This window comes from Misgurnus anguillicaudatus, chromosome 24 (genome assembly GCF_027580225.2).
Source record: "Misgurnus anguillicaudatus chromosome 24, ASM2758022v2, whole genome shotgun sequence".
NCBI lineage: Eukaryota > Metazoa > Chordata > Actinopteri > Cypriniformes > Cobitidae > Misgurnus > Misgurnus anguillicaudatus.
The window spans coordinates 23,685,147-23,705,977 of NC_073360.2; the positions used below are offsets into that span (position 1 = coordinate 23,685,147).

The 20,831-nt window shown below is 39.0% G+C and overlaps 1 long non-coding RNA gene across 2 annotated transcripts in view; it reads right to left on the reverse strand.

The window, feature by feature from the left end:
• The window catches only part of LOC129438109 (uncharacterized), a 53,019-nt gene extending 32,878 nt beyond the window's left edge, over window positions 1-20,141 (reverse strand). For both annotated transcript variants that reach the window (XR_012367580.1, XR_012367579.1), the window contains exons 1-2: window positions 17,151-20,141; window positions 10,535-10,599 (exon numbers count right to left, since the gene is read on the reverse strand). This is a non-coding gene — a long non-coding RNA (uncharacterized lncRNA). The remainder of the gene's footprint in view (window positions 1-10,534; window positions 10,600-17,150) is intronic.
• Between the last annotated feature and the right edge of the window lie 690 nt (window positions 20,142-20,831).

The following is a 20,831-nucleotide window of genomic DNA, read 5'->3' on the forward strand; positions in this document are numbered from 1 at the left end:
TTTCACATTTAACAGATAACAGTGACTGTGTTCTAGATTACCTACAATACGCCTGCAACAGGGGGAGAGTAATGTACATCTGTAATAGAGGCTAATTGTGTTGTGTGGCACCCTGTCTCTGTTCATTTAAAAATGCTTTGATAAGAGAAAACAATGACCCCGGGAGCCTTGCAGACAATAGAAGAAGAGTGAACTTCTCATTTTTGCTTATTTTGACTATCAAACTTTACAAAGTGAAATCCTGCCCCGGGGTAACAAAACAGTTAGCAAAGCTGCCTGTCACCAACACTTAAGTGTGGAGTTAAGTTCAGTATACTGGCTCTCGGTTTGATGGAAAAGTGAAGGAAGTGTTAGAAAAGTACAAATGTTATAAAGACAACAGCAAATTTGTATTGTGTTTTTAAAATGTCTTAATCGTTTGTGAATTCTGAAAGATTTTTACTTCTAGTGTAAACAATAGAATCATACTATTGTATAAATTAAGACGCGGTGTACAGAATTAATGAAGCTGAAATGTATCTTGCCAATCTCAGTTTTATACAATTAACTGATTTAAAATCTTTCACAATTTTTTAAAAATGCTGAATATATATTATTTTTATTGTAATGCGAATCAGATAAACAGTGATATGCCAACATGGCATGCTATTTTGCAAGTTTTATATAAGATAATAATGGTGAAAATGTTTATCATCACTTTTAGCCAGAAAACAGAAAACATTTATTCAAAATGTTTTAAAAATATATTTGCTGTAGAAAAAGTGTGACAACAAACCCCAATCTCCAATAGCAGGACAAATGTCCTGAATTAGCTTTACCTTCAATGGAAGCAATTCTGTATAGAACAGACGCAACAGCTCTAAAGCAAAAGAGAGAGAGAGTAAAGAGAGGTCATGGAGAAGCACACAGGGGTAAAGTGAAGGCGTGTTAGAATGGAGAGAAAACATGGGGAAGGAGAGACGAAATGGGGTAGGTGGAGAGGGGGAGAAAAAAGATTGAGAAACAGAAATAGAGGTGCTGAAAAAGAAAAAAGAGAAAGTGTGTGAGAGAGAAAGAGAGAGAGAGAGAGAGAGAGAGAGAGAGAGAGAGAGAGAGAGAGAGAGAGAGAGAGGTTAATAGCACACAGAAGGCTCAGGGCTGATAGAAATGCAGACCGCGTTCTGTGGCATGGCGCTTGGTGATGGGTTGGAGCTGAGATCTGGCGCAGGCTATAAAGGAGCTCATTGAAAATAATTCAGAGTGACGGCTGTGCAAGCCCAGAAACACACAGAGAGAGAGAGAGAGAATGCGTGTGTGTGTGTGTTTGCGTGAAAGAGAGAGAGAGAGAGGGAGAGAGAGAGAGAAAGAGTACAGAAAGCTAAGCTGTGGAAGTTTGGAAGCAATGGGAGAGCCTCACAAATAGTTAGAGTTGCAAAAAGGCAGAAGAATTTTGAAATATTACATTCCATGTTGTTTCACAATTATTATGATGTCATCAATATTATGATGTCATACCACAGAATATTTCAAGTACTTCTTGCCTACTACTCATTTTGATTTGAAATCAAAAGTGATTCATAGGGTGCTTTCTCACTTGCCTTGTTTAGTTTGGTTGAATCGTACCAGAGTTTGATAGCTCACCTGGTGCGGTTCGTTTGGGCAGGTGAGAATTCAGCAATTGAACTCGGGTAACACCAAAAGTGGACCAAACAAGCGGACCAAGACCTCCTTGAAGAGGTGATCTCTGTACGCTTTTAAACAAACTCTGGAGCGGATCGTTTGTGGTGAGAACGAGACCCGACCTTGAACAGCCCTAACTACAAAAAGTACTCCGCATTTGAACTAATCCACCTGTTATCAGTTGCGCTGTGGAATGAGAAAGATGGCAACTTGCGGACAAACTTCGCCGTTTGCAGTGCATTAAAACAGCCGCGCTTCATTTTCAAAATGAATATGCAAACAAAAGCCCTATTCGGACGGGATTAGTTTTATAGGGGGACCTCTGAGAAAATCATGCTTTTCAGAGGTCCTCTGTGTTTTTAATCCTGTCCGAATCGGCCATGTCTGTGTTTTTCTCTGACGACCTCCGTAAGAATTCCAGAGCAATTTACCTACTGTTTTTCCGCCGAACTCAGAGGTCCTCTGAGAAATTAATCCCGTCCGGATGCAAATGTCTGTGTTTGCCTGCAATATCTTTTGAAAACGCGGTTCATTTCGTGTTTTGGCCAACGTGATCTGCCGTAAGGTCTTACTAATGCGCGTATATTGTATTTCCTGAGTCCTGTTCATTCAGATGGATGTTTTTACGTATTCGGCAAAATAAAATAATTAAATCAAGACGAGCTGAATATCATACACTGTTAAGACTAAACACTGTAATATCATTAACATTATAAGAAACTCCGTTCAAAGTTGTTCAACTCCGGAATGGTAATGTTAATTAATAAAGATATTAAATTTTATTAATCATTATTTCTTCATTACTTTGTGTTTGGTATAAGCAGACAGTTATATAAAACACGTAGGCTAACGTTACTTTAGTAGGATTTGTATATTTTATTTTGAATTGTTAAAATTAAATTAATAAATTACATGTTCTGTCATGATTTTACATTTAAAGCAAAATATTCAACATTACAAACACGCGTATCCAGAGCACGTGCTACTGCAACGCCCAAATGCATGAAACAGACACTCCCATCTCTGGAATAGCCTGCATCATTTTAATCACTTCCGAATTGGTACACAAAATCACAGACGTCCTGGGGGACACGCTGAAACTCAAACGTCGTTTGGAAAACTAATCCCGTCCGAATAGTGCTTATGTAGTCTATAGCCCTATTCGGACAGGATTCGTTTTACAGGGGGACCTCTGAGAAAATCGTGCTTCTCAGAGGTCCTCTGTGTTTTTAATCCCGTCCGAATCGGCCATGTCTGTGTTTTTCTCTGACGACCTCCGTAAGAATTCCAGAGCGATTTACCTTAACGTGATCTGCCGTAAGTTCTTACTAACGCGCATATATTGTACTTCCTGAGTCCCATTCATTCAGATATGGATGTTTTTTTTTATCTGGCAAAATAAAATAATTAAATCCAGACAAGCTGAATATCAAACACTGTTAAGACTGGCCACTGTAATATCAGTAACTTATAAGGTAAACTCAACCTTATTTTGTTCAACTCTGGAATGGTGTATGTTAATTAAATAAGATAATAAATTGTTATCATTATTTCTTCATTTCGTTGGGTTTATTATAAACAGCCAGTTATATAAAACACATATTCTACTTTAGTAGGATTTGTAAGCTATTTTGATTTGTTAAAATTTAATGAATGTTTTAATGTTCTGTAATAATTTTGCCTTTAAAGCAAAATACCAAACCTTACAAACACGCGTATCCAGAGCACGTGCTCTTCTGCAACGCCCAAACGCATGAAACAGACACTCCCATCTCTGGAATAGCCTGAGAATTTTAATCCGGTCTGAATCGGTACATAAAATCACAGACGTTGTGGGGGACATGTTGAAACTCAAACGTCGTTTGGAAAACTAATCCCGTTCCGAATAGTGCTTAAAACAACCATGAATACAATCAGAAAGTGCAGTCGTCTCTCCATACAATATAAACAGCGATGTGATGTCTGCTGTATTTTCCTCTTCTTTTCATTACTTCCGGGGTTCCATTGGAATTTCCCGCATGTTGATTCCGACCAATTGAAAAGGAGTTTAGGAAATACGTTCAAAAACAAGTGGTCAACGAGTAATGTGGTTGTTATCACATGACTGCATTTTGGTTCGTTTCAACAATTTGTAAGCTACATTTAAAATTCCCACAAGCTACAAACTAAAACTCATATATTTTATTAAACCAAAGGCTGCTGTTTTGTTCTCACAGAACAAGCATGCGGCTTAGCAGAAGAGTCGTAGTGTTGGCGCTTTAAGATTTCAGAATTCAGTGTTGACTTGAATGTGTCACCAATACAGAAATATGACAGAAGCCCATCATAGGGAACGGCCCCTTTGCCCTCTTCAGCACCACTGTATTAATGTGGACCTGCAGACCTCTATTAAACTGTGCAAAGCTCATTCCAGGCATGAGGACATCGTTTACGCTAACGTCGATGCTTAAGCACACACTGGCCCCGGTGAGAGGCATCCGGGGGTTAATGGGCCCTATCTGCGTTGGGGTGCCAGGGAAGGGGCAGGAGAAGGGAGGGCACACGGTTTTAAACAGGACAGAGTCATAAAGCACTGTACAACCCAGCTGATACCCCATAACCCCCCATACACAGAGGCACACACGAGCTCTCAAAACCACTACTAACATAATATGCTACTACAGCCAAAATAACATTAACGCATTCTCCATCAGTCAAGGGGGTGAAATTCGTACCTTACTGCAGGCTGATGTAAATAGGATGGACGTCTGTTTTGCTCAGAGATGTGCTGTATTTACTTTCAGGGAGCCTAGAGTTGCCTCAATGCATGAAACCCTGAGTTTAGAGCGCAGCGATGAGATATTGAACCGTGCAGTCCGTCACACTGTGATTTATAAGACACTCTCACTACGACCACCAGATCCATGGGCTTATATTTCACTCACAGAAAGAGGAAAAATTCATCAAAATATTTCTCGAGGCTCACTTTTAAAAGTCAAATTACATACATTCAAAATAACCGTGACAAATCAAATCCACTAGAGTTATTACGAAAATAATAACAATCAAAATAATGAAAAATTGGCACGCAAAAAATCAGCTCCGCTCTCGCTATCTCCGACCGGAATCAAATCACGGCCGTCCGCCTTTCTATAGCCGATCAATTTAGCGTACCTCCAAAACATAACAGTAAACATCGACAAAGTCATTTTCTGCCATATTAATGTTTACATCCAATCAGTTGAATGTAGGGCAGCCTAATTAACTCAAACAGACGCTGAAATGTGCAGAAAATGAGAAGTTCACCTAGAGACCAGAGACAATTGATCACTTCAGACCCCCTTCACTCAATTGTTTCTTGACAGCACTTCAGAGCAGCTGAATTAGCAGAGCTACATATGGTGATTAAAAAGCTGATTCTCCCATCAAAAAGCACAGCATCCTAATTGTCAGAAAATGGAAGAGGTCTACACTAATGGTTACATTACATGCTGCATCACTTGGGGTGGTTTAGGGGATTTTCACAGTGTTCTCAAACAAAACGAAAACTCTCAGCTTTCAACACTTGTACACTTAAAGCCAACCTATAAAAAAGCATTAGTAAATTTCATTAACGCATTTTATCCCAAAAGCAAAACAACAACAAACGAAATAACGCCTATTTTAGGACCATTGGTTTCTTCTAACATTTAAGCACATTTTGCCTCCAACTTCTCATTACAGATCTTTGGCTTTTTTAGTATTCACTAGATACTTGTTATTGTAATACAGAATACTTTACAGTTTTAAAAGATCACTGTTATATTGTTTTGTGTTTTTTATTTAAATTAGCATAAATTAAAGGAAAATTCACCTAAAAATATTTGGGTAAACAATAAAAAAAGATTTTTTGCAGAAACCCCAGTGCTCTGTAATTCATATAATGCAAGTCAACGATTTCCGCCACTTTGAGAGTTCAAAAACCAGATTTACGCATGCATAAGTAATCTCCATGACTCATGACATGTTGTCTTGTAAAGCCAATCAATTGCTTTTTGCACAAAATTTAATGTTATTTACAACATTATTACCAGGACGAGCATCTTCTAACATGACCGCGATCTTCTTGTGGTGTTTGGTAGCGGTTGTCAAACCCTTCTTAGTGCCACCTATAGAGCAGGAGGGTAAAGCACACTACTGTGCAAAAGTCTTAGGCCACCACCACCAGACTTTTGGTTTTAGCATTTTTCACGTCCATCCATATTTATTTTTCAATCCATTTTATTAAGATACAAACAGAAAATACAGGATATCGTCTGTGTTTAATGTGACCAATTTGGGCACATCTTGAGCGTTTTTGGGCAGAATGAAGTAAAAAGACTAATTTCTTTAAAATTACAAATAAGGATTTAATTTTATTTATGTTTAAGAGATCCTGCAGTTTCCTGCTATCGCTCAAGTGGAAGTGGAGTTTACCCTAAAAACTTGACACATCACTTTACAGTTTTATACAGTTTTTAATACTATCGCAGCTTATTGGAGCTGACATATCAGTGCGGCCGCCATCTTGGATGGGTCCCAAATCAACCCCCCCCCCCATTTATTTCTCCTGAGTAAGGTGTATCCCCAACTACAACAGTCGTAGTTAGTACAATAAACATACAATGAACGTAAGTACAACGTAAAACGTTACGATGACATAATATTATAAATGGTAAAATAGCCAAAATTATTGTTCAATCATATTTGTGAAAGGTAATCCCATGCAATCTGGTATCAATACTGCCCTAGTTATTGCAACCATAAGCAGCACAAAATATGGGCATAGTTGCTCGCCCTCCGTTGACTTCGATTGATTCTGGTGCTAGCGTAGAGTGAGGAGACCCAACCAATATGGCGGCGACACTGGATTACGTTCCAGCATGTCATGAGGCATCTACATATATAATGTCTTTGGTACATTCAATGTACATTCACTCACTTACTATTTCCTATGATATAACGGGAGATGAACGCCTAGCTAGAATCAGCTGAAGGATACTGACAGTAAACCCCACAAATTTACGTTTATATACACTTGTTAGCTCTTGTTGTCAGCTATTTTCTACTTTTTAAAAATAAACAACTTAAAAATAAATGTGATACATTTTTTTTAAATATAATTTAATAAATAAACATAATCGTTAAGAAATATGACCAGCAGTCGTTTTGTTTTCTTAATTATCAACTTATACAATAAACATGAAAAATGTGACAAACAGTAAGAAAGTAAACTTTACTGTTTCACAGTACAATCCATAAAGCCACACAGGTGTAAGGATTTATGACGAATCTCTGCGACAGCTCTCTGATGCATATTTTTTATGTCAGTGTCCAAAATCGCTCACTAATTTTCATTCACTGCTTCCCCATATAGTGGACTCAATTGTCATGCGCTAAATAGAAAATAGGGAATGAGTGAAAAAGCGGATTCGGTTTCACAGAAAGGATATAAAGTACAGGATGCGCCATTTACCCTCCTGCTCTATAGGTGGCAGTGAGAGGCTGGTTTGCCTCTGCATCACTGCGAATGATGTTGTAAATAACTTCAACTTCAATTATTTTGTAAACTTTCTACCGTTAATACATGTATATGTAAAAATGTACACCTGTATATCAAAAATGTATTTATCATTAATAATATGTTTTGCTAAGGACTTCATTTGGACAACTTTAAAGGAGATTTTCTCAATATTTTTTTGCCAAGTTGTGCCTCGGCCAAACATTGTACTGTCACATGCAACAAAATATATGATCTTTTTTCACATTATGGTAATTAGAATGAGGTTTCTTCCTAATGGTAATGAGAATGGTTGTCATAAACCTTAATGGTACCAAAAATAGAAATATTTCATGGGGCCAAAAGTAATGGGCAGGTGACTGAAAAGCTGCTCTACGGACACGAATTGTCCATCTGTTAAATAATTTCCTCATAAATAAAGAATGTGATTCTAAGTGTGTGTGGCATTTGCATTTGAAAGCTGTGGCTGTAAACCCAAATCATGTGGTTCAGGGACATCTTTATACAAGTGATACAGACCATGGGTAGGTTTCAAAAACACAACAAATCCTTCAAAGAGATAGCAACAATTTGGTACATTCTGACTAAAAAATAACACACTTGTAAGCTCAGCAACAAAAACATCCTGGACGCCCATATAAGATAACAGTGGTGGATGATCGCATTATCCTCCCCATGATAAAGATAAACTCCTTCACAACATCCAGAGAAGTAAAAAATGAATCAGGACGCTTCTGGGTTCTTTACATCACCAAAAAACACCAGCGGCCGAGCGCTTTATTAAGCCATGTATGGAAATGCAATCACACTTTTTATGAAGATGTTGTCTGCTGATATCATGAGATGTTCCTACTGTAGCCTTCTCCATCATTTTTATTCATATTCTCAGGTTGATATTAGTTTTATCTCTCTAAATAAAGCTTTTAGAGCGTGTCTGACTTTTTAGCACAACCAATAGCAAACAAATAGACAATTCATGTCTATAAAACAGCTTTTAAATCAACTATCACTTTTGGCCCCTTTAAAAAGGGGGAGCTACATATTAAACAGCTGTAATTCCTAAATTCTTCATCCAGTTTGAATGTGAATACCCTGTAAATAAAGCTAAGAGTTTGTTCATTAAGCCAGTAATTATTATATATCTGTAACTAGAATACATTTAGGTAAACAGCTAAAATAACACAAAATGTGCATGTGCCTCATTATTTCTGGATCTAAATATGAAGAGTTTCGTTGCAAAATGAGATAACTCCATTTTTTAATTTTTTGTCAAAACATGTTTATTATTATGTTATCATGTTATTATTTAGTTTTATGGTGCTACTTAGCTGTATTTTTTAAGTTATGAAGGTTTAAATCAAAACCAACCAACTTCAGTTGAATTGATATGCACAACCAAAAAACAGAGTTTTCTCAGAGTTATCTCGTTTTGCAACAAAACTCTTCGTATATATTTCTTTAATTTGAATTTGGGGTAAAATACAAAAATCGGACATTTTCTGGACAGATTTCCCATAATTTGCTATTGCTGGGCTCCTTTCCTGAAGAAGAAAAAGTCAAAACACAACAGTATAGTACAAAAGAAGAACAGCTCTCCTGGCTGATATCCTCGGCCACAGTCGTCCTGGAGCATTTCTTTTACTCTCTTACTCATTCTCTCTCATTTTTCCAAACTAGCCTTGCTCCTCACTTCCCTCCCAGCCTATGAAAAATCAGCAAATAAAAAGTTACATTAACCCCAAGCCGACCTTTCCCACGTAATACACTGCTGCATGATGGGCTGGTGGGGGAGCTTCATCGAAAAGCTGTCAGTCTCCAGTATCCCAAGCACTGCCTGGGGAACATTTACCGGATAATTAATATATTAAATGCATGAAAAATAGTTACACAGGGGCCTCTAGTCAGCTCTTCCCCAGCACAAGGGAAAGAGGGATACAGCCTGTGAACCATCAATATACAAGCATTCCCCTTTCAATGGCCCATCATAAAAACTGCTCATAATTTAATGGCTTCATTCACAGCCCTTGCTGTAAAGGAAGGCCATATTTCCTCGTAATTCACTGGATCTCTTCTGGCTTTTATGATTTGGCAGTTTTAAGCTGCCGCCCGCTGCAATTATAAGGTGCTCTTCACTTTTGTGTGAAGGACGCACGGAGGTCAGCGACCGCTACCGTGACTAAACAAGATGCTGTGACTCAAGCCAGGCTAAAAATAAAAAGCGAGCCTCGGTTTCACATTGTATATTTTCATGCACGTCTAGACAGCAGATAGTGTTTTCAATTCATGTGATCGCCAAATGAGAGTATTTCGCCTTATGGCACGGATGCCTTAATATCGCTCAACGCTGTCACCACTTACAATCAGATGTCATCAAAATCAATTGCGGAGCAGAAAATTAGAAGGGAGAAATGATGTCTACCCCATCGAGAGAAAGAGAGGGACATCTGCATGCAACAGTGAAAAGATGATATTTGTACCTACTTATAGGAATACGGCACCCTAAAATTTGTTTAGCGCATGACACTGGCGTGACACAAAACCAGTCTGTATTTTCCTTGTCTGTGCTAAACATCCTATTAGATTTTTAAAAGTGAGAAATTCTGTCAAATATATAGATGAGGAGAAAAAACAAGTTCACTGGCTTCATTTCTCCTGTAGTCTATAATTAAACTGCTCTCTGCTATTTTCATGGGACATTAAGTTGAGTCACGTGATCATTATTATCGTCATCCAGACACAGATGAACGAACACATGGAAATGCGCGCAGGCAGACATGTGCTCGTGGACATAATAAAAGACTTGGGTGTACAATACACAGGCTCTCATCATTTCTTTCTCTCTCCGTCTTTCAAACACACAAACACATACCTATAAGACAAAAATGGTATTACGTTGTGCAGAGCACCTGCCATAACACAGTGATTTAAAAAACACTGAAAGCAACAATACAGAAGTATTTTTATGAGAGAATATAAATATACAGTGCTGGAAGACTGCACTGTGGCGCCCGCTCAAAATACAGCACATCCTCCCCTCGTAGGATGCATTAAACAATCCAAACCTTAACAATGCCCCCTTCCATATATGCAATCTAGTCCGCGACTGAGACATATCCCCTCGAGACCCTGCCGTTATTAATAGTCTTATTCATTAAATATTACTCTTTGTCAAAAGGGTAGCATAATACTGGCCTGAAGACAGCAGCCTAGATCTGGGGGTAAACCGAATTAATTTTCAGGAGCAAATGCCCCGATTTCACAAATGACATTCTGTACTGTTAACATTTTAAATGTGACACAAATGCTATTCAATACAATTTAGTCCATATGCAATGAGAGGAAAGGTGTAGTGCTCACCAAAACAAAGGTTAGTCCTGCTCTGCAACTTCCCAGGGCTGTCAATTTCCATGAGAGTGATTTCCCTGCAAAAAAAAAAAAATCACCTATTACCTCCAGCATACACACAGTGCAGCAAAGAGAGGCAGTATTAACACATTTTATTGCTCTTATAATGGTGTTATTTAAAGTCTAGCTGTTCAAAATTATATAGTAATTGTGAAGTGCTCTACAAAACTTACTTTCATGGTACACTCGCTGTAAGAAATGCTGGATTGTACTCATGGTTGAATAAAATATGGAAAAAGTCAACTATTGGTTTAAATTAACGTACTGTAGAAAATGTCCATATTTGACCCCCCAACCATGTGCTGAAACAACACAGAATTTGGAGGTGGAATTTAAACACGACGATTGGGTTTGTCAATATGCATTTTACAAAATCAACGCACACATCTCTGCTACAAATGAACACTTAAAGTTTGTTTGTGGAACCAACCGTTACCGTACAATTACACGGAAAGTGACAGGAGTGCAAATGTTACAACTTACCCCATAGGTGGGGTTAATTGTAACAAACAGATCGTTTGTTTTAAAACCTGCTAGAAAATGATGTTTAAACACAAAGAATTCAATGAAATTCTGCCTATTCATGAATATCAGCCGAGGAGTAAAGATGGATAGCTCCTAAAGCATACTTCCATATAAATGCATGGATAATTCGTTGTTTTGTCGCAAATATAAAACAATATTGACCTCCTAGTTGAGCGTCATATGAGATTCATTCATTCGCATTCGGAAATCGATTATTTATATCTGGCAAAGATGGCGAGCGTACACCATAACAGCCAAAGTCAGTTGTTCAAAACCTTTCTTTTTAGTAAACTGTGTACACAAACAATGTTCTCAATGCTCGCATTCATGTGTAGAGATCCAGGGAATACTTCGAGCAAAGTTTAATGTTGTGTCGTGCCGCCTTAGTGTTCTAAAAATAGTGGTGGTTCGGTAGCAGTGCACAGCGGCTGGAAGAAGGCATCAGGGATCGAGTAGGCATCACACCCTAACCAAGATATTTTTTAAGTAGCGTTTCTTTTCATGACAGTCAAGTTGCTAATTGTTGTCTTTCGTAGCAATTTCCCGTATCCGTAAGAATCATAGACAGTAAAAGATAAGAAATCCGTAAATCGTAGCAAGCTAGCCAATGCTTGTCAGTAGCCTACTGGTACTCGGTAGGTACTCAAGATGGCGGCAGGCAACTGGAATGACGTAAAATATCTCATGACTGATATTCATCAATATACTAAAGGTGAATATTGTTTATATATATATATATATATATATATATATATATATATATATATATATATATATATATATATATATATATATATATATATATATATATATGTCAATAGATAGATATCTACAGATTCATCCATGATCCTTCATCTAACCATCCTTGTATTATATATCAATGCATAAATAGATTTTTTTAAAGGCTGCACAATTTAGACAAAAAAATTCATCATAATTGTGGGTTAGTTCCCCTGATATTGTTTTAACAGTTATCATTTTGATTATTAGTATTTACTTGTTTTCATTTCATTATCATTGTATACCTGAGGCTTAATTGTAACGCTGTGTAACTAACCCCGCTGTGTAAAAAAATGTTTTTAATCCCAGCTATCATATAGGAGTTCCTGACATGTTTCAAAATGGTGTTGTTATGTTTTAGGTAACAAGAGAGTGGTGGTGACTTACACACCCAACTCAGAAATAAAAAAAAAAACATAATATGAAGAAATTTACTTTTATGCCTCCAAAACACTCTTTAATCAATATCTTAACCAAAACACATCAAAACTTTTCACTAATTCATAGAAGATCATCTTCTGACAGTAAGAGAAGATGACCAAAAGCACAGATTGCTCGGCCCTGTATAAAGTAGCCGTATTACAATTAACCCCGCGTTACTTTGTGCCCCGCTCACCCCTACTTCTAACAGAAAATAACATTTTATGTTCAGCTGATGGCTTCTATTTTAAGACCTTATAGACGGTTTCATCGGACGCACATGCGGCGACGCGATTACGCGTCTGGTTGGAACTTTACTTCCGGTTTCTGTTTGTTTAATGGTCTGACTAGTTGCTAAACTAAACTTTTGAACAATTACCTCATCGAAAATAACAAATGTTTTGGTTTCCTATGTAATCTATGTGTAGTTTATTTTGCTTGTTATATAAATAAACTACTCTAAAAGGACTTTGTTGTTATTTATTCTTAGCGGAGTTTACCAGAAGTTGCGTGTTTTCCACGAAAAGCCGCTTGTTTACGTTGTTACTGCTGAAACCATCTATAAAACCCCTGATAAAATCAAGGGAAACGTTTGGTGGCTGTTAGTCAATATTTGACGCCATTTATACGTTAATGTCCTCCTACTATAAATGCCTAAACTATCAAAACTATCATCCTGCACTGAATTTTGTCTCTATAAAAGTCTCGCCCCTAAACACACACTCCCCAATACCACTTACAATCAACTAGCAAATCATAGTTTGTGGTTATGACATAACTAAAACCTATCTGCCCAACATGATCTCACAAAGTTCCGTGAGATAGTCACGGAATTTTTTGCTTGTTTTTCTGTGGCATTCTCACTGATCTCTGCATTTTTTCGTGGCATTCTCACGGATTGGTTACTCAACTGCTTTTTCCTATTTTCAAACCATTGTCGCTTCGATTTAGGGTTAGATTTGGTGTTTGCGTTAGTATTTCACTTTAAGTACTGGTTTATACTATTTTTTCTGATTTATTCTTTTATATTTTCTAAACTTTAAACAATTGTCGCCTGACATTAGGGTTAGAGTTGGGTTTGGGTAGGGATGTCATTTTATGTAAATCTAACCCTAAACCGAAGCGACAACGGTAAGAAAACAGGACAAAACAGTTGAACCAATCCGCGAGAATGCCACGGAAAAGAAAGTCCGTGGCTGAAAAATGCGGAGATCTGTGAGAACGCCACGGAAAAACCAGCAAAAAATTCCGCGACCATCCCACGGAAATTCGCGATCTGCCACTTTTAATCTATCCCTAAATGTAATCCAAAATGTATTGTTTCAGCATTAAATACTCTAAGTCACAAGAAATTCATGCTTGCGATTTCATGGGATCTTTAAAAATACCAATCAAAACTTAAAGCTGACACTCTAAGAGTAATAAAAAAAATTGTGTTTGGCTAGCAGCACATAATAACCATGTAATTAAAATGGGGTTTTTATCAGCACCAAAGGAGAATATTTAGTTGTTTCTGTTTATGCTTTAAATGGCATGGCAAATGTACTCAACCCTAATGTCATTTCATGCAGGGATGAATTCAGTCTATCAAAATTCCAGCCTCATCAGCACACTGACTTAGAGAAAAAATGAAAATGACATTCGTGTCGCGGGCCAAACTGGTGAGCTAACATTGTGCGTGTACAATGCAGAGTATAGGTGATCCCGGAGAGCCAGCAATAAGCAGACCTAATCCTGTTGACTAAGAATGAGTGCAGGGAGCCATGCCAGAATGCAAAGAGCTCAGTCTGCCGAGTACACAGGGGAATTGCTCACAATGCCAGGGTGGTCCACATTGAGCATCTTCTTCTGCCAATGGGCACCAATATAAGGCTGGCACACCCAACATCGGAAACCTCTCTCCACCAACTCACCCTGCGCCCGCCAATGCCAATTTCCCAGCTAGGACGGATTTTCTCAAATTATTACATTAGAATGGAGTTGCAAATTGACTACATGTCTTTTTTGCTTGTTTTATCCCGGTTCCGGCCTCCTTATCCTCTCATTACAAGGCCACGGAGGACATTACGACGCCAAAGCGGGCATTTTCAGTTTTGGCAGCCTGTGGAAGCAGTCGATCGCCAGCGTACGCCATTTCTTTTGTCATCTCCTGTCAGGTGGTAGCAAAGCATAATAATGAAAAGGCCGGAGAAGCTGTTGAACCTCAGTCACAGAATTAGCGCAACATTATGAGAGAGCTGCAGATGATATGACATCTCCACTTTGAGAGACAGCGCCTCATTGTTCCTCAGAGTGTACGTGTCATTCTAATACCCTTAACTCTAGACCAGACTAGCAGCTCAGTGTCATACACAGACCCATTCAATATAGTGCAGCGTGGCACTGACTTAATGTCAAGCCTCCGTGAGCTCTGTAAAGATTTTCTTAAGTCATTACAAGAGTGTCACCAGTTAATGAGATGACGGAGATTATGGCGATCGAGAGAAGGAGCACAAAAGATATCATTATGAACCCCCTCCCCACTTTAAATCAAAGTTTCCATTTTTCTCCACTGCAGGCTCCTCTCAGACGATTGAATATTAGCCGTTTAATCAGCTCAGCCGCAGGTTAGGGGAAACTTAGAGGTGGAACAGCCTCCGGTGTTACGCTATTAGGACGCAGGGACACGGGCAGGGCGAGGGGGGGTCCTCGGGGGGTCGTAAGGACAGCCGCATGTCCCCTGTAGCCCCATTAAATCATTACATCCTCTCCTGCCTGGTCTTTATGAGCTGTGTCCTAATGGCCTAACAGACAGGGAGAGGCGGGCCGGCCGTGCCACTGATAAAGCATCAGAAAGCTGTCTAAGAAAAGCAGAAATGGTCCAGGAGAATAAAGGTTAAAGCCACTATATGTAGATTTTCACCACTAGAGGTCCCTATTACACAATAACAAAGGTGAAACTTAAAGGTCACGTTCTTTCTGATCCATTTTTTAAACCCTAGTTAGTGTGTACTGTTGCTATAATAGCATAAATAATACCTGTCAAATGATAAAACTCAAAGTTCACTGCCAGGCGATATATTTTCTATAACAGAATTCACCTTCCTACAGTGAACGGCCGGTGTGGACTACAGTCCTCCACTTCCTGCTTTAATGACGTCACTAGAACAGTTTTTGACTAAACTTCGCCCACAGGAATACGTCAGTCGCCAGCTAAGCTAACGGCAAGCTAAGCTAACGGCAAGCTAAGCTGCTATCGAATCACAACACACTAAACAGACTACACAATCAGAACTCGATACGTATTCAAGAAGAAGGGACTTTAAAGGACAAGGAAGACATCAGCCTGTTTTGAGGACAATGAAAGCAGCACTATACAGAAAAGTAAATTGTGTGAAAAATAATGCATTTTTTACACGTAACACATGAACACATGTTATATTGCGCACTGTTAACACAATCAAAGCTTTAAAAACACAGAAAGAACGGGACCTTTAAGATGCTAGATGCTGTATAACCACTTCCACATTTGTCCACTCATGTTGCCAGAGTTTCTACAACCGGAAACTGAGGATAGTGCGGATATTAAGTCACTAAAGGGGACAAGCCATTATTTAAAACGGATTTACAAATCCTTGGGAACTTTTTAGATAATCTAATTACATAACTGCATTAAATATATCAAACTGTGCAAGTGATTTTTGGATATTATATTACAAAAATCTCACATATTGTGGCTTTAAAGGGATGCCAATTATGTTTTTAATTGGGTGTTTGGTGACATTTCTCCAGTCCATACATAGCCGAAATTCTTGGAAAACTTGCTTAGTCTGAGAGCATTGATAATTAATTGAACAAATGTTACGGAACATGTTTGTTTAGGTTTGCCTCAGATGAAAAGGTATAAATTAGGTTTAAAGGTGCAGTGTGTAAATTTTAGTGGCATAGTGGTGATGTTGCAAATTGCAACCAACGGCTCAGTCCACTGCTCACCATTTGAAATGCATAGAAAAGCTACGGCAGCCACCACAGGACAAACATATCATCATTGGAGACAACTTAGTAAAAAAGTTTGTCCGTTAAGGGCTTCTGTAGAAACGTGGCAGTACAAAATGGCGACCTCCATGTAAGGGGACCCTCTGTGTATGTAGATAAAAACAACTTGTTCTAAGGTAATAAAAACATAACAGTTAATTATGTAAGGTCTTTATACACCCCTGATAATATGGTTATGCATATCATGTTGCATTTCTGTCAAGAGATCATTCAAAAAGTTACACATTGCACCTTTAAGGATACTTTACTATTGTCACGAGTAAGAACATATGTCTTTCCGCTGGATCCGCTGGATTTACACCATAAATCAAGTACTTTACTGTGTTTGGAGGTGATATGTTTCTCTTTCTCTCTGTTTGAATCCACAGCCTTCACGCTTGAGCCAAAAAGTCATGGCACAGGTTCTAAGAGGATCTGGCAACCTGCGTAGACAAGCCAGGAGGACAAACCTTTTATCTTGTTTCTCAATATTCCTACACCAAAACATGAGCAGGGCATTTGCCCAGCCAAAATCCCATGCACTACAGCAAAGTTAACAAAATATTTACCACCGTAGCAGCCAGAAACATGACTACACGCCATAAAGGAGCTACACACAGCGAACAGTAGATGCACGTCAGAGAACGGCAGCTTCAGAAATAGGACCGTGTGCACATCCCAGACAGAAAACAGGACCATTCATCAGTCAGAAAATAAAACTTATAGCTGCTCAGACAATAACACCCAACAGTCAGATAAAAAGACATACTATGCTTTGACTACACTGGTAATGAAGTACACTATAAAATGACACAGAGCACATACTTACTCACTGGGACAGGTTATGAGACAGCTCCATGGTGAACCACTAGTGTCATCAGAATAATAATGGCAGTCAGGTAGTGAAGTCTCTCTGAGGCCGCGTATACGTATGAGGCTAAATACGGATGTCACTTGACTTCTGTGTGCTTGATGCCGTATATACTATAACAGATTTTTTTACATACTGAAAAATCTATAAATCTGCAGAATATGCACAAAAAAACGAAACTTCCAATAGAAATCACAATATGCTATGACATCACATCACATCACATACTGTATATGTTGGTTTAAGCAGGGAAGAATACAATATATACAATATTTGTGAATACAAACTGCTTATACTTACACAAGAATGAGTCCAATTTTAATTGTGTGTATGTGTGTGTGTTGGGGAAAGCCCGGGGCCCAGCAGATGTGAGCAGATGTCAGAGTAAGTGAGCGGGGACTTGGGAGAGAGAGAGAGCAATGTGCCGGGCCAACGCTCTAATTTACGCATGAGTGGAGCTGCACCACCGATATTTACATTTAAATTGATGTTTCAGATACTTAATTAAAGACGAGGACTGGGCTCTTCTGGTCGACGGCAGGTTCTTCCTCATCCTCCTCCTCCTCGTCGAAGCCAACAGACCACTCACTGGAACCCAGAGCACTTCCCAAAACCCATATAAATATTTCACTGGAGTGGCATTAACAACAGTGGTCCCAATTCTGTCTGTTACTGAAGACACAATGCCCCCTGGTGGATTCGAATTCTTCCCATACTTCATCAGCGACTATCTTGTTAACGTAGCTCAATCGCCGACTTTCATTCCGTTTCGTAGACAGCCCGGATGAAGACCCGGCGTTGAAAAGGAAGGGGTGGGGGTGCATATTAATGCACTGGGCCCCGAGTCTGATGATGAGGAGGCCCCCGTGGGGCCCGAGCTATAATGCAGTGGCACTCCAACACTGATGAACTAAAGTCCCAGCATGCTTCTCCGGTCTCCTGCTTCCACCCACCGAGGGACCCGTGGCTCTACGCAGGACATCCTCCTCAACCACTTACTCTCAAACAGCCTTTTAATAGAGTTTAAAAGAGGGTTATTAACATTACCTGCTAATTATGTTAAGGACCTAATTAGAGAAAAAGAAAAAAGGGGCCTTTTTTGGTCTAATTAGGTTTTCTTTTTAAGTACACTGATAACCAGGGGAATGCCAAGATCTCCTTAGAAATGAGAGTGCAATGAGCCAGCGAGAGACTCCTTCGGAGGAGAAGTTAACCCTCTCATCAGCCGAGTTGACTCTATTAACTGGGCCCTGGCAGAGTGCAATTACCACCCAAATCGTTTATTTAGGATGTGTTTATCTGGAGTGGACTGCATCATTTAGCGCGTTATAAACTCACTGCCGGCTTCATTAGTGATTACAGTCGGTGGGTGGTAATACCTGCCTGATACAGCCAACTGAAGCCTGATGCTATCAGCGCGCTGCTGAATTACACCGACGGGACTTAATTTTTCAGCGGCCCACAACATTTCCTGCTGCTTCCTCCACTCACCGCAAACACGCTCAGCGCTGTGCTGCTGGCACTCCAGCGAGGTAAAGCCATTGATTACAGGATCTGGCCTTGAATCACGAAAGAACTAAAGCACAAAAGCCAAGTACAATACCGGATACATCGTAAGCACGGTCCAACATCTGATATTGTCCTGTTGCACCTGCTCAATCGTAAGTTAGAGAGTCTATATCAAGAAATCAAACGTCAGCAAAGAGTTTTGAACGCAATTCAAAGCCATTACTGGGGTTCAAGTGCAGCACTCCATCTGCTTCTGTTTCTGACATTGGTTCCTACAAACAGTCTGAAGGCAATGAAGACAGAAAGCGAGACATGGATTGCCCTGATGGCTGCGCAGGGCCCAGAACTTCACAAAGAGCCTCCTTGTGTGATTACATGTTTAATTTACTTCTCATCTCAAAATTGTCCACTATGACAGAGCCAATTTGTCGTGATCCCACGGAAGTGTCAGCCGAACCGGGGGGGCAGCACACTCTCGCGTTCCTAATGGAATCTCAATGAAGCTGGAACCGAGGGTCCACGGGATCAGACAGCCCTCGCCCATTACAAGGAGGGACCCTCCTTCACCCGGACACCCCTCACTCACAGCTGTTATTATCGCTTCAAGCCACAGGCTAAAGAGCTGGGTGTCTAGAAGGAAAAACGCACAGAAGAAAAGAGGTTACTATTACTTATCACTGTGTACCTTGACATTTTCCAGATCTGGTTTGGAGGGAAATAGGCAGTCTTCCAAATTGACAGCAGTGGACACTGTGTTTAAACTGATCTCTGATCGTAGCCTTGCAGTCATCTCCTATTTTATTTTAAAAGCCTGAATCACGAATAGACAGACAAACTATATATATCTGGGCTACAGGCGTCTCTAGGAGTGTAATTTTTGTCTTCTTTAAAGAAATAACCATATTTCAGTTTCAATACCATTTTCTTCGTTTTTTACAGATATCATGCAAATTTGCAACTGATCCAGCATGTAGTTTGTAGGTGTAAAATGTGGTCTTACCACTTAAAGCATAAAAAATGCATACAGGCTACCAGTACTGCACGTTATTTTTGTGTAAAACCTAAGAATTGCATGTGAACGCAGCAACGATAAATCACAAGAATTCGTACATACTTCACAAGCCGGCCAATTCGTACTAATCCATACGACCACATTCGTAAGTTTTGTTGCGATTTGCTTTGACCCCTGTGATGTTGTTAGGGGAACTGAACGCCTCGTAGGCTGGCTCAGGGACAGGTACACTTTAAAATATTATGTTTAGGAAAAAGAAAATGTACAACCAAATATAAAATTAAACCTTACTCATAGTAAAAAGTCTCCATAACACTTAATTCTAATAAAAACAACAAACACTATACAGGAAGAGTAAAATAATAAAAACAAAGTCCAAAAATTAAGGAGGCGTTCTTTTATTTAACTGTCGTACATTGGGTTTTGAAAAAAGAAAGTATACATTAAAATAAAGAAGGGATGTAATTAATTTTATTTGGGTTTCAGTAACATAAGACTTGGGGTTGGGTTTAGGGAATAAATGGGTTATGTTAGGGTTCCAGGAGTTGGGTTTTGAAAAGGGTTAGGGTAAGGGTTAAAAAGTTTAATAAACACATTGTGGTCACAAGATTTTGGGTTTAGGCACAGGGTGGGTAAGGGGTTAAAAATATAATTTCAATCACTCTTGTTTTGTGTTTTTTGGGTTTAGGCAAAAGAGTGGGTGGGGGGTTAAAATAATAATAATAATAATACAATTTCAATAACTCTTGTTTTGTGTTCTCCACCCCTTTCGGGGTTCGGGTTAGGGCCGGGGTTAGGGGTTCGGTTTCGTTGTTGTTGTTTTTCATTAGAACTTACGATTTTGCACGATTAACTTCGTATGAATTGATATGAATTACCCAACTCGTAAAATATGTATGACTTCTCATGAGATCAGGCAGGAACTAACATATCAACCATTTATTAAACAAAACAGCTGTTTTCAGTGGAAGCTGACCATTAAACAAAAAATTTGCACTGAAACTGAATGAATGAATGAATGAATGAATTGATATTAGCATGCCTTTTTGAGAGGATGGCCTATAATTTCGGAAAAATACTAGGCTAATAATATATGTAATTCTACATAAAATGAATAG